We start from the raw sequence: 13,325 nt of genomic DNA on the forward strand, positions 1-13,325 counted from the left end.
AAATGAATATAAAGAGGAGAAAGGAAATCAACTTTCAGTTTATCTCGAGCTTCAAAATGGTGATGACTTTAAAAAGGGGGAAAATTGTACATAAAATACAACATCTCTGTGAAACAATGGTCAGGCCTACACGCGAAATGGTGAGATCCACAATTTTAAGATCACACAATATCTCACTAGACATCATGTTGATGATTCATTTTACATTTTTACCCCTTTTGTTATAGATATCTCTACCTGGTTCAGTTCGAAATCTCTTGCTTGTGGCTTCCAAGCATTTATGCCTATTGGATATGAGAAATACTACTTGTTAATCGATGTTAACGTCATCAAAGTTCAGATTAAAGTGATGTTCTTGTTGAAAGAAATGGAGCACCGAGCACTGAAGACACTATTAGAATATACTTACTATTAGAATATTAGTATAGCACTCTTGTATGCAGAGAACATGGGATTGCATCTAACTTTAGTTAGTGTCATCCATGATTCCACCTTTAATTAGTAAATGCTCTGATACCATATAAGAAGTTGTATTCCCTTGTCTATTTCCATAGTACAATCTGCATTATATACAAGTAGCCTAATGCTATCCCATGTTCTCTGCATACAAGAGTGCTATACTAATATTCTAATAGTAAGTATATTCTAATAGACACGACTTTGAATCATAATGTCGTATGTTTAAGTTGGAGAATATAGGCGGGAATGCCTTTTGTTTTACTCAACACTGTTTTCACTGTAATCTTTTTTTCTGTCCTAGGATTCCTATATTCCTTTGACTTTAATGTTTTCTGATTTATTTAGAGGTCACAATAAAATGACATATGGCCATTCCGTTAGTAGACAATTGAATCACAGTGAGCAATGAGAACGGCTAATTTATTGAATCACTGTATTGAAATCAATGAGCAATAGAAATGACATAAGGTCACAAAGAAATGACTAACTAAAAAGAAACGACATCCGTCGAAAACATTCTAAAAGGATGGGGAAGGCACTATGTTTTAATCCATGTTTGCATTTTGCCCCTGGCATGCACTGTTGCTCTCCCACCTTGTCATCTCTTGACCCACCTTGTCATCTCTTGACATGGAAGTATTAAACCTCCAACCATTTATCTATAAAATATGAATTTGTTCACCTACATGTATTATTAGTTTGGTCAACTTTCCAGGAAAATAAGTTTGTATCCAAATGAACACAAAGAGGAGAAAGGAAATAGACTTTCAGTATATCTGGAGCTTCAGAATGGTGATTACCTGAATAACGGAAACAAATTGTACAGCCAATACAACATATCCAATTGGAATCAAAACTAAGGAGGATTCTATTATAGGACAACTGGTGAGATTCACTGATTTTTAAGATCACACAATATCTCACAGGACATGGTCTTGATAATTTAATTTTTTTATTGTGATTAGGCTACCTTGTTTGATTTAAAATCAACTGATTGCGGCTTCCTAGCATTGTTACCTCTCGGTGATAAGAAGCACTACTTGTCCAATGACGTTATGGTCATCCAAGTTCAGATTAAAGTGAAGATCATTCTTAAAGATATGGAGCAATGAAGACAAAGATATGGCCATCTATAACACCTCCTTCTTACCCGGCCAAGGTAATGGAAGGATGTTACCATCTCGGTTTTTCCGAGGCAGTGTTTCAAAATTCTAATTAAAGAACAATTTAAATAAATAACAAGTTTAGTGATTTACATAACTATAGAATGAATAAATGAATAAAATGTGAACTATATAACTTGACTACCATAAATATCATCTAACAACGATCCATGTACTCGACTCCAAGTCCAAAGCGCGTCTCGTCTCCTGCGTGACACCAAATCAACATGTACTCAACCTGCTCCCCATATAATCGGAAATATCATATGGATCGACATAGGCCACCCCGGAAATAGGTGACAATTTACACACAACCCAAACACGTCAGTTTCAACAAATAAATATAAAACACGACACAATATATGTAAGTATGCAACATGCCAATGATGTGAATAAGACATTATTATACAATCACCACGCCGGTATCAGGACACGCCCAGACGCACCCATAACCACCGCTGTCAGGGACACGCCCAGGACACCACGCCTCACAAATAGGTACTCGGGACACGCCCGTGGTACCGGGTCTGGAAGCCAATCGGATCCTCTGCCAAACTTCGTGCCTCAACCACACAAGTCCCTCTGTACTCAAGTCACTAATGTGCAAATCCCTCTTATAGTGGGAAGCTCCAAGAGGCGACTCAAGCGTATGACGGTTGTGATACCACAGGTTTCTAACCATGGGATACTAGGTCGAGTAGGGCTTACTCGGCCGAATAGGCTATCAGGTGTGCTAAGGTTGGGTTCTTAAATGTTGGTACTCGACCAAGCATGTTGGTACTCGGTCGAGTTGGGCGTACACGGTCGAGTACATCGAGTACTCGGCCGAGTAACCGGTCTGACAGGTTAATTTCCGGGGTTCTGATTAAAATAGTTGGAGAAGTATATAAAGGCGTGTTAACAGTTTCTTAATCATTTATTAATCATTCTCTTAAAAACCTAAACTACGTATAACTTCTCCAACCATTCTAATCACTCATAAGGCTAGATTCGCTCGATTGAAGGGTTTTTACATCTTTTCTCCGCGTCGATTTCATCGGTAAGCTGCCTACTCTTGTTATTGTTGTCATGTTGTAGTTGATAAACCCTAATCGGATTGATTGGGGGTTTAGGGTAGATTTTGATTGTATGATGTGGTTATAGGTGACGAGTTTGTAGAGGAGCCTTTCTAATTTGATTGTTGTGGTTGATTTAATTGCGAATAAGGTAGGTTTTCCCTACTCAATTGGGTGTGTAATTGGTTAAGTTGTTTGTGATTAATTTTTGGCATGTATCTCATGTTTAAAATTTAGGATTATACTGTTTGGTTGGTTGGTTGTTGTTGTGGGACCATGTCGGGAGATGGTTCCAACCCCATGTTCGCCCTTTATGACTCCCGTTGCGATGAGCAGGGCTTAGGTGGTACCGCAGTGTGGGTTACCTGTTGCGATGGGTAACCTGACAGGGCTACACATTTTAGTGTGTAGTCAGTTATTGGTGATTGATGGAATTAGAGTATTGTTTGATTGTGTTGTTTGTAATTGTTTCTAATACAAGCATTTTACATAGCCCTTTCTGGCCTTTATTTCACGTATTTCCAGTTAATTCTCATAGTTTTATATTGCAAAATGCCTCGAATAGGCTACTTTGGTTTGGTTTGCCTTATTTGCAGGAACGGACCCGAAAGTAGCAGAATCCTACCTTTTTCAGTCCCCTGAGCATGCATTTATAGAGATGAAAGATTTGGAGCAGAATTATTATGCCTCGGGAAGCTTGAAGTGGTCTCGGAAGCTAACCAATGAAAAAACGAGCTGATTCGGTGATATGCATCTCGATCGAAGACTTTTGTTAGTCTTTCTGTTCGATCGAGTAAAGATGGTGGTCAACATTATTCGATCGAGTCCCTGCTGTACTCGATCGAAGGGTAGCATTATGAAGTTCCTCGATCGAGTGGTCGTTTTACTCAATCGAGAGGTTTTGCTGGGAAGTTGCTCGATCGAGAAGTTCTATATTACTCGATCGAGAGCTCTTGTCCTTAGTCATAGGATTTATTTTCTTAAGTTAAGATTAGGTTAATAAAATATCTTCTCTATATAAAGAGAAGATGTCATTAGGTCTAAACACACTTCTTAATCTGATACTTTGCTCTTAATTATTCAGTAGACAATTTCTCTCCTTTGCTACGTTGCTTTTGTTCTTGTGTCGGATTCTAAAGCTTGTAATCTCTCTCTACTCTTTATACTTAATTTAATTCATCTTTTGTATTTTTAATTAATAGTCTCCTAATCACTGTTTTTAATTGTTGTTATTGATTTATGCAGTTTCATTCCTTTAATCTCCATATCATGTCTTTGATTACTTCTTCCATTATTGTTGTTCGTTTCATCATAAACATGAGTAGCTAATTACCTTTATGTTAGGATTAGGGGAGCCATGGTAGTGAAACAATGAGGTTGTAATTAGGTTAGACGTTTGATTGTGAGAACTATTTTATAACAATTTAGTTGTAATCGTTTAGTTGAGTTCACGCTTCTAAAGTAGTTAATCTGGTTAAATTCAGACCTATATCGAGAGATTGGAATGAACAGACCTATTATGAACAGTAGACTATACTAATGAGGTCGAGAGCTAAGTTAGTAGTTTTCTAGGGCAGAAAGTGGACCGAGAGGACCTTTCCTTTACCCTTCTCACATTAGACCGACTGATCTATTTATGACTGAATTGGCTAATTACCATGGTGAACCGACATCCTAGTATTCTTCTCTTTATTTTATCACATCTTATTTCTCTTTACTTCTCTTTATTGCTCTTTTTCTCTCTTCCTTAATCTTCTTTAGTTGATTAGAAAACAAATCAAAACACCCATTTGTTACCGTGACGGACTAAGATACCAAGTAGATATAATAGCCTCCCTGTGGAGTACGATACCCGACTTACCTCTACTATATTAGTTAAGCCGGTTGGTTTATTTTTTATAGGGTTGCGACAGCCGTGTCAAATTTTGGCGTCGTTGCCGGGAAGGTAATTAGCCTATTAACTTGCTTATTTTCGGTTTGTCTTAGTCTCAAGGGATTTCTAACTCCTTGAGATAGTTCTTACTTATTTGCTCTAGTTTTTTTTATGCCCATGTCTAACGGGTCGGAATTAGTACCAGCTGATCCTGAACCGGAGCGTACTTTTCGACATAGACGGAATTTGTTGAGAAAGAATCGTCAAGAAGCAGTCCTGAGCGCTCTTGAACCTGAACTTGAACACTTTACTTTTGCTGAAGATCAATCTTTAGAGGAAGATACTTCTATTTATGCAAGCAAATCTGTGAAGATGCCTAATATTGCGAGTCATTCTGAGCCAACAGCTGCTTCCATTCCCAAGGGTTTCAATATTGCAATAGAAGATGGGAACACCTTCGACATTCGGCCCTCTTACATTAATCTGGTGGAGAGGAATTTATACAGGGGAGTAGCTGGCGAAGACCCGAGAAAGCACATGGAGGTCTTTACAGCTAACTGTTTTACCATTCCCGCTACTAAGGGAATGACTCAAAACAAGATTAAGGAAGTCCTTTTTCCTTTCTCTCTGACTGATAGAGCCCGAGAGTGGCTAACTGACTTGGATAGAATTGCAGTTGGAATTACAAATTGGGAGACCTTGGCTCTCTCTTTCTACAAAAGGTACTTTTCTCCACAAAGAACCAATGCATTGAGAGGGAAGGTTACGAGTTTTAAACAAACTCCTGATGAGAACTTGTATGAGGCGTGGGGACAGTATACGGATAGTATACCCTTTGATCCTTTTAGAGATTTATATGTCATTGCACTAACTGTGGAGGACACCAGCCCCAACAAGCTCCCACTTGTCCGTACAAGTGTACGTGCAATAACGTTATCCGCACTAACTGGAGGACACCGGCTCCAACAGACGGTTCAAAAAGTTGGTTCGGTCCGTCCCACATCACTGTTTAAATCAATGGTTTTTATGCAACCAATTCTATAATAGGTTGTATGAAGACCAACGTGCTATTCTAGATGTTGCAGCTAACGGTCAGTTTCAAAAGAATATTGAAGATGACAAAGGTTGGGGAATTATTGAGGAGATGGCTACCCATTCTGCTGAATTTGGGAATCCTATAGGTGGTATTAGAACGGTTTTTTCTGTTGATAGTGCACTTGTGGCTCAGCTGGAAGCCATGAATAACAAATTTGATAGTTTGAGATGCAGGCTGCGGGGAATCAACAGACAGTTCACTTGTTGTCTAGACAAGAAACCGTCACATGTGAGAGATGTGGTTGTAATAATGGTCACACTGCCGTGGATTGCTTAGCTGAGAAGGAGCAGGTTTATGCCTTTCAACAATATAGGCAAGGGGGCTCCTATTACAATAATTAAGGTGGAGTTCATCTCAATTTGAGATGGACTAGTCAGAATGTGCTAAATCCAACACCCCCACCACAACAACCATATGTGCCGCCTCATAAAGCTCAACAAGGCTTTCAAAAGCATCCATCATTTTCGCCGCCACAAAAAGGTGCCTCCTCTAGTGGAATAAGTGATATAGCCGAGTTAAAGTCGATGGTGCAGTCATTGAAAATTCAGTTGCAGAAGAGTGATCAAGCGAAACATGCCGCTATTAAATCACTTGAGTCACAAATAGCTCAACTGGCCACTAATCAATCTTCAAGGCAGCCGGGTCATTTACCGTCACAACCAGATAAGAAGCAATACGAGACGGTAAATTTGATTAATCTGAGGAGCGGTCTATCTTATGAGGGACCCAAAATGCTGACTGAAAATGACAAAGTATCAGACCCGGAAGTTGAAGTTGTTATGCAAAAACAATCGTCATTTGATGAAACAATGCTGACACCGAGGAAAGTCCTCGATCGAATGATTTCAGGTGGTCGATCGAGGGATATTGCTGACAAAAGTCATCGATCGAGAGGTTGAATGTGCTCGATCGTGCATGTAACACCCCGCGGTAATTGAAGAGGTCCATTGATAGGCATAAATGACTAGTGCTAAAAGGGATTGAAAGTACTACTCATATCAACAGAGTGCACTTTCTTTTATGGTCATCCATGCGAAAGAACTCCAAAGTTAAGCGTGCTTGGCTGGGAGTATTCTTAGGATGGGTGACCTCCTGGGAAGGTTCCCAGGATGTGCATGAGTGAGGACAAAATGCGCTATAAAGGACTCGTGTTGATCTGTGGGCCATGTACACATCCTGGTAAGCTATCATAAGTAACCGCTCCCGACCCGGTTTGGGCCGGAGTGTTACAAGTGGTATCAGAGAAACCCTACGACCGTGTGGTGATGGGAGGAAGTTGTTATACGCTCTTGGAGGCAGTTGTTATACGCTCCATTGTGATCACCCACCTAGCGGGAGAGGATTATAGGTTAGCGGTTATGCTCCCAGACGCAACGAGGACGTTGCGTTCTTCAAGTGGGGGTGATTGTAACACCCCACGGTAATTGAAGAGGTCCATTGATAGGCATAAATGACTAGTGCTTAAAGGGATTGAAAGTACTACTCATATCAACAAAGTGCATTTTCTTTTATGGTCATCCATGCGAAAGAACTCCAAAGTTAAGCGTGCTTGGCTGGGAGTATTCTTAGGATGGGTGACCTCCTGGGAAGGTTCCCGGGATGCACATGAGTGAGGACAAAATGCGCTATAAAGGACCCGTGTTGATCTGTGGGCCATGTACACATCCTGGTGAGCTATCATAAGTAACCGCTCCCGACCCGGTTTGGGCCGGGTATTACAGAGCACTGTTGAAAAGGGAGATCTCGATCGAGTAACTGAAAGTGCTCGATCGAGCACTCCTGCTGATAAAAGTACTCGATCGAAGGGAAATAATGCTCGATCGAGTAAATCTGATGATGAATGCGAGAATTCTTTGGAAAAGAGGAATGAAGGATTAGCTATCCCAATCACGGCCCCATTTCCAAGAAGACTACAGAACAAGAAGGTTGAGCAACAGTTCGGTAAGTTTACTGAAATTTTAAAAATTCTTCATGTTAATGTACCTTTTGCCGAGTTACTGACCCAGGTACCCTCTTATATGAAGTTTATGAAAGAAATATTAACACGTAAGAGGCATATAAATGACCAAGAGATGGCGGCTTTGACTGAAGTGGGCATTGCCCTAATTCAAAATAAGACACACCTAAATTGTCTGACCCGCGTAGTTTCTCTATACCATGCCATATTGGGACCCACTTAATTCATAATGCGTTATGCGATTTGGGAGCTAGTATGAGTGTATTACCATTGTCTCTCGCTAAGACGCTTGGTCTGACCAAGTTTCATTGTACTAATATGACTGTATAGATGGCCGACCATACTTTATCACGACCTTTAGGTGTCTTAGAGGACATACCTATTAAGATCGGGAAGTTCTTTATTCCCGTTGACTTTGTAGTTTTGGACATCCCCGAAGACTCTTATACTCCTATTATTTTAGAACGACCATTTCTATTAACCGCTCGCGCAGTAATAGATGTCGTGGAGAAGACTCTAACTTTTCAAGTAGGTGATGAGGAGCTGATTTTCTATCAGTCCAATGTTCGTAGGGCTCCTATGTAAGTCCAGCCCTGCAATGCACTACCCTCTACAGACCCTGACACGGAACCTCCAATTGACAATGTTGGATCAGTTGCTGCGATTCTAACACCTCTGCCACAGATTGGGAGCGATATGGAGGACCATTCTGTCATTTCTGTTGTTATAGGTATAGGTGGATTGGACATTGGAGATCCCGATGATAAAAGTACAGTGGAATTTGAGCTCACAAAGAAGAATGATGCCAACGATAAAGACCATTAACGAAAAAAGCAGGACAAAGGAAAGAAGAAGGTGAAAGCGTATGTGGACGCGGATTACTCTTCTTTAATCAGTTCAAGTTCATGGAGGTCAAAAAGGACGGTCCGCGATGCTGAAGGGACCTCCTCCAGTTAGAAGCCCTCTTTTGGGCTATTGAAGTGTTTCGGAAGATGAAACGGGAAGCCGTCCCGTTTGTAAAAACATTTATAATTCGGATTTTGTTAGACTTTTTAAATTGCATTTAGACAATAGCTTAGTTTAGTTAGATTTATTAGCGTAAAACCGAATATAGACTGCTGTTGTAAATTTAGTATTTTTCGGGAAGTATTTCTGTGTTTTTATGCAGGTTTAGGGTGTTGGAGTATATGTGTCCTCAACAATAGTGCGATCACATGTTTAAATCTCAAATTAAGAATACGTAAGGGATGATTCATATATATAGTCAACTGATCAACATTAATCAGTAATGATTGGCTAACTAGAGTTTGACATTACTGTCGTTTGACGATGGTGATTAGTTGATCTCTTAAGGTCACACTTATAGGACAATTCCCTTAATAGACAAGTTGATTAATTGTATGACGATACAAGTTAATCAATTCCTTAAAATTGAACAATTCATTTGTGAGAGAGAATATTTATATCTTATTGTAATTTGATTAAATAAGATTTATTTTAGTAATTAATATATTCTATTACTAAAAATGATTATTTGTTTATGAAATAATTGAGATAAGAATGAATGGTTAATTATAATTACAATATGTTGTGAATTATAATTATATGACCCATTTTATTTATGTGATCAAAAATCACTAGACAATTTGTTATATGAAATTTAATTAATGTATATAATTATATTTATTTGATAAATATGCATTAAATTAATTAATAACATGTTACATACTACATGTGACATATTGTGTGACAATTGACAAATTAACAAAATAAAATGGAAGACCATTTTAAGGAAGGGCACCGGTTTTTGGTAGTGGGAAATGGGTTTGTTTGTATTTGTTTATATTGTATGGCAAATATGATGAGTACCCTATAACCTAGTCTTACACCTACAATCCTTGTGAAGAAAAAAAGGAAAAAGGAAAGGACCATGCATTGGTCTTCCTCTTCCCCATAACCGGCTCCCCTTAAACAAATAGAGAGTTTGTTCTCTATTTTCATATGGTACAATTTTGCATATCATTATTATTCATCCTCTCAAAATATATCTCTCTAAATGGTTTTAGAAACCTCAAAAATTGTTCATTCAAGATTCTAATTTCAATATAAGATTACTAGTGTAGTAATGAAGAATATTATTAGAATTATTTTAAGGATACTAGTATATTAATCTAGTTAGTTAATATATTAGTTTAAGGGATTTGTTTTGGGTAATCAGGAGGAGGATCTCAATACTTGGGATTAAGGAGGATCATCCATTACATTTAAGCTCAAGAACAAAGAAGGAAGTTGACCTTATTTGTGCCCTTATTTCGAGCCATATAACAATGTAAGGAACATTGTTTTTCTTATTTTATCTCTTATTTAGTTATGCATGCATTAGATCTAATGAACTCATATTAATATGTTAATTAATTCACTATTAGAAGAGTCTAATAATAGGTATATGAACCTATCAATTGGTATCAGAGCATAGGATGTTGCATGCATAATCGATTTATAGTTTTTTCGAGTTATTAGTAACTTTATTAAAACTAAAAATTTGTGATATATTAGATAAAACCACGAAATATTGATGCATGTTGTATATTCTGGTCCTAAAATGCTTTTAGGTCATTTTTATGATTCATGGTATTTTATTGCTCATTTTAATGATTTTTAGTTCTTTTATTACATTTTTATGACTAAAATGGAAATTAAAATGCTAAAACTAGTTAAACTAAGTCTCTGATATTGAAATTTTTATATGACCTCGCATGCATATTTTACTTATTGTATGTAAAATTTCGTATTAATATGATTAATATTGCATGTTTTATGCTTTTTATGAGATAAATATGAATTAAATGGAGGTAAATAGGTTAAATATAGTTAAACTTCGAAATAGGCCATGAAATTTTAATATGTTGTCACATTCATATTTTACTCACTGTGTGTAAAATTTCAGATGAACTTGATTCATTTTGCATGATTTATGAATTTTTAGTGTAAAAATGGCATAAATAGTGACTATTTTAGCATAAATAGCTAAAACGAATTACATGGCATGAGAAAATTATTTTAGATTAAATTTATATACCACTTATCAGATCTAAAGTTGTAAAATTTATTTGATTAATTTGTTTTATTTGATAAAACCGATAAATCGCAACTACATTTTTCTCGAAATAAATTCGAAAATTTTAACCATGATTTTTGACATTTTGAGTGTCATGGATATATTCCAGAATTTTAAAAAATTTAAAATTCAAATTTTGAAATTATTGTAATTTAATTTGGATTTATTTCATAAATGTGTTGATTTTAGGGTCAAAAATGAGCATAAAATTAAATCAAGTTGAATTATTGTCAAAAATTGAGTGATGACTAATTTTTGAGACCTAAGAGTGTTAGGATAATTAACTTGGACTAAAATTAGATTTTAGTATTAATTTACGATTTTAATAAGTTAAAATCGTGCATTTCCATAAAACCGGGTTATATAATCGATATAAGTTAAATAGGGCAATTTGCCACATAATTTGGCATGATAAACACATATTATAATACTGAATAATTTATTGTTGAATGTCATATTTTATTTATGTAATTTTGAATTATGTAATTTTATCTTAATATCGCCTTAGTTTTAATCGATATTACCCGTAATGAAAGGGGATATTGATTCGGTTGTAATTTAATGTGATCTCGTATCACTTTTATTTTTACTAGCTTTTCATATTACAAATGTATAATAGGAAAGCTTTGTGTTTTTATTATTATTTGTAATCCCAGAGTTCCTTCAAGACGGTACCATTCGGAAAAACGTTCCGATAAAGACGGTGTTCTTGGGAGGCGTGCCACTTGAAGATTCAAGGGACCAAAGGAGTTGGTTTCTGAATATGTAATAGATTATTTGATTTCTATTTTAGGAAGGTCATACTAGGAATTTATTATTTGTTTTGCATTTCTTTTAATATGTTACATGCATTGCCAAATCACCATAACAACACATGCATATCATATCGAGTCATCGACCGTGTCAATTATAATTATCGAGAATTCGAATTTTAGTTCACTTAAAATTGATAGATAATAAATTGACAAGAGCTTTACTTTTAAAATATTGAGACTTAGCCTTACCAAATAGTAGGAGCCTATGAATCTAAATTTCATGAGGAGTACAATACGATTTTTCGGGGTGCTTCTATTGACGTTTGATAAGTGAGGTAATAAGTAGTTATTACACTTCGAAAATTTGGTTAATCTCAACGAAGGTATTTTACGACCGTAGCCGCAAAAGGTTTGGGCTAAAGATGAATTTAATATAAAATCATCGACCGAGAGTTCTAATTGTAGAATCGGTTAAGAGGGTTAAGCTACCAAGTTATATTAGTAAAGTTGTAGAGGGCCCGTTGGCTCACATCCAAGTTAATATGAATTTTGGGTCTCGGAATCATTTATTATAGTTGGGTAGACGTCACTATATAAATGTTAAACTTGTTTAAAATATTTATAAGTTTTAAAGATGATAAATGTTTATAATTCCTTCATTTTCTATTTTGTAGTCAATTTTATTAGTAAACAATGACTACTCCGATATCATCCGCATCAACTTGTGCAAACGCTCCACCACTCCCCAATGCTTCTTGGATCCGATCCTTTATGGATCGATGTAAACTTGAAAAGAATGGTTCAAACTTCGCCGATTGGGATGCGCAACGTCGTTTGGTCGCGGAAGGTGACGACAAGCTTTATTACCTTACCGAAGCCGCTCCCACCGCACCTACTACTAGGTCAACCTCCGCCGCAAAGGAAGCCTATGAGGCCTACCTAAAAGAGTCGGCCGCTATCAAGAACGTCTTGATTTTCTCTATGGAGCCCGATCTCCCAAGAAGTGCTATTAAGATGAGCACGACCTATGAGATCTACACCAAGCTTGTGACCATGTTTTCGCAAGCTCCTAGGATAATCCAATATGAGGCGGCCTCCGCATTTTTCGAAATCAACATCAAAGAGGGCCAAAAGGTAGCCCTCATGTGCTCAAATTGATTGAGCTTTTTTAGACTCTTAAGATCCAAAAGGTTGAGATTCCCGAACAACTCGTTATAGACCGAGTTCTACATTCCTTGAACAAAGTCAAGGCATATGTGCAGTTTAGGGTAAACTACAATATGCAAAACGTGAAGACTTCTCTCCATGAATTACACAATTTACTTGTGAATGCCGAGAGAGATATGGGTCTTAATGTTATTACTACCAAGGATGTGCTTGCAATTAACACCAAGAGCAAAGGGAAATTTAAAAGGAGTGCTAGTAAGAGCAAGAAACCCACTTCCTTCAAAGGAAAAGGAAAAGCAATTGAGAAAAGCTCTTCTAAAAGGGTGCTACTTCCGAAGACAAATGTCATTATTGTAATGGCATAGGACATTGGAAGAGGAATTGCCCAAAGTATCTTGGAGATATCAAAGCTGGAAAGATTGTTCCAGTAGGTAATAAATAAAATTCTTCCCATCATTTATGTTTTGAATTTCAATCTCAACTTTGGTATTTGGATACAAGTTGTGATTCTTACCCTTTTTAATTTGTTTTTAAGGGCACCCGAGCAAAGACAAGGGCAAAGACAAGCAAGCCTAAGGAGGCTCTTAAAGGGAAGCTAGAGTAGCCACCCATAGTAGAAGACCTATGGAAGCTTGACCTTTATAATGATAGTCTTCGTTTCATTGTTGTATTTTGAACTTGT

The sequence above is a fragment of the Silene latifolia genome, chromosome Y (genome assembly GCF_048544455.1).
Source record: "Silene latifolia isolate original U9 population chromosome Y, ASM4854445v1, whole genome shotgun sequence".
Classification (NCBI taxonomy): Eukaryota; Viridiplantae; Streptophyta; class Magnoliopsida; order Caryophyllales; family Caryophyllaceae; genus Silene; species Silene latifolia.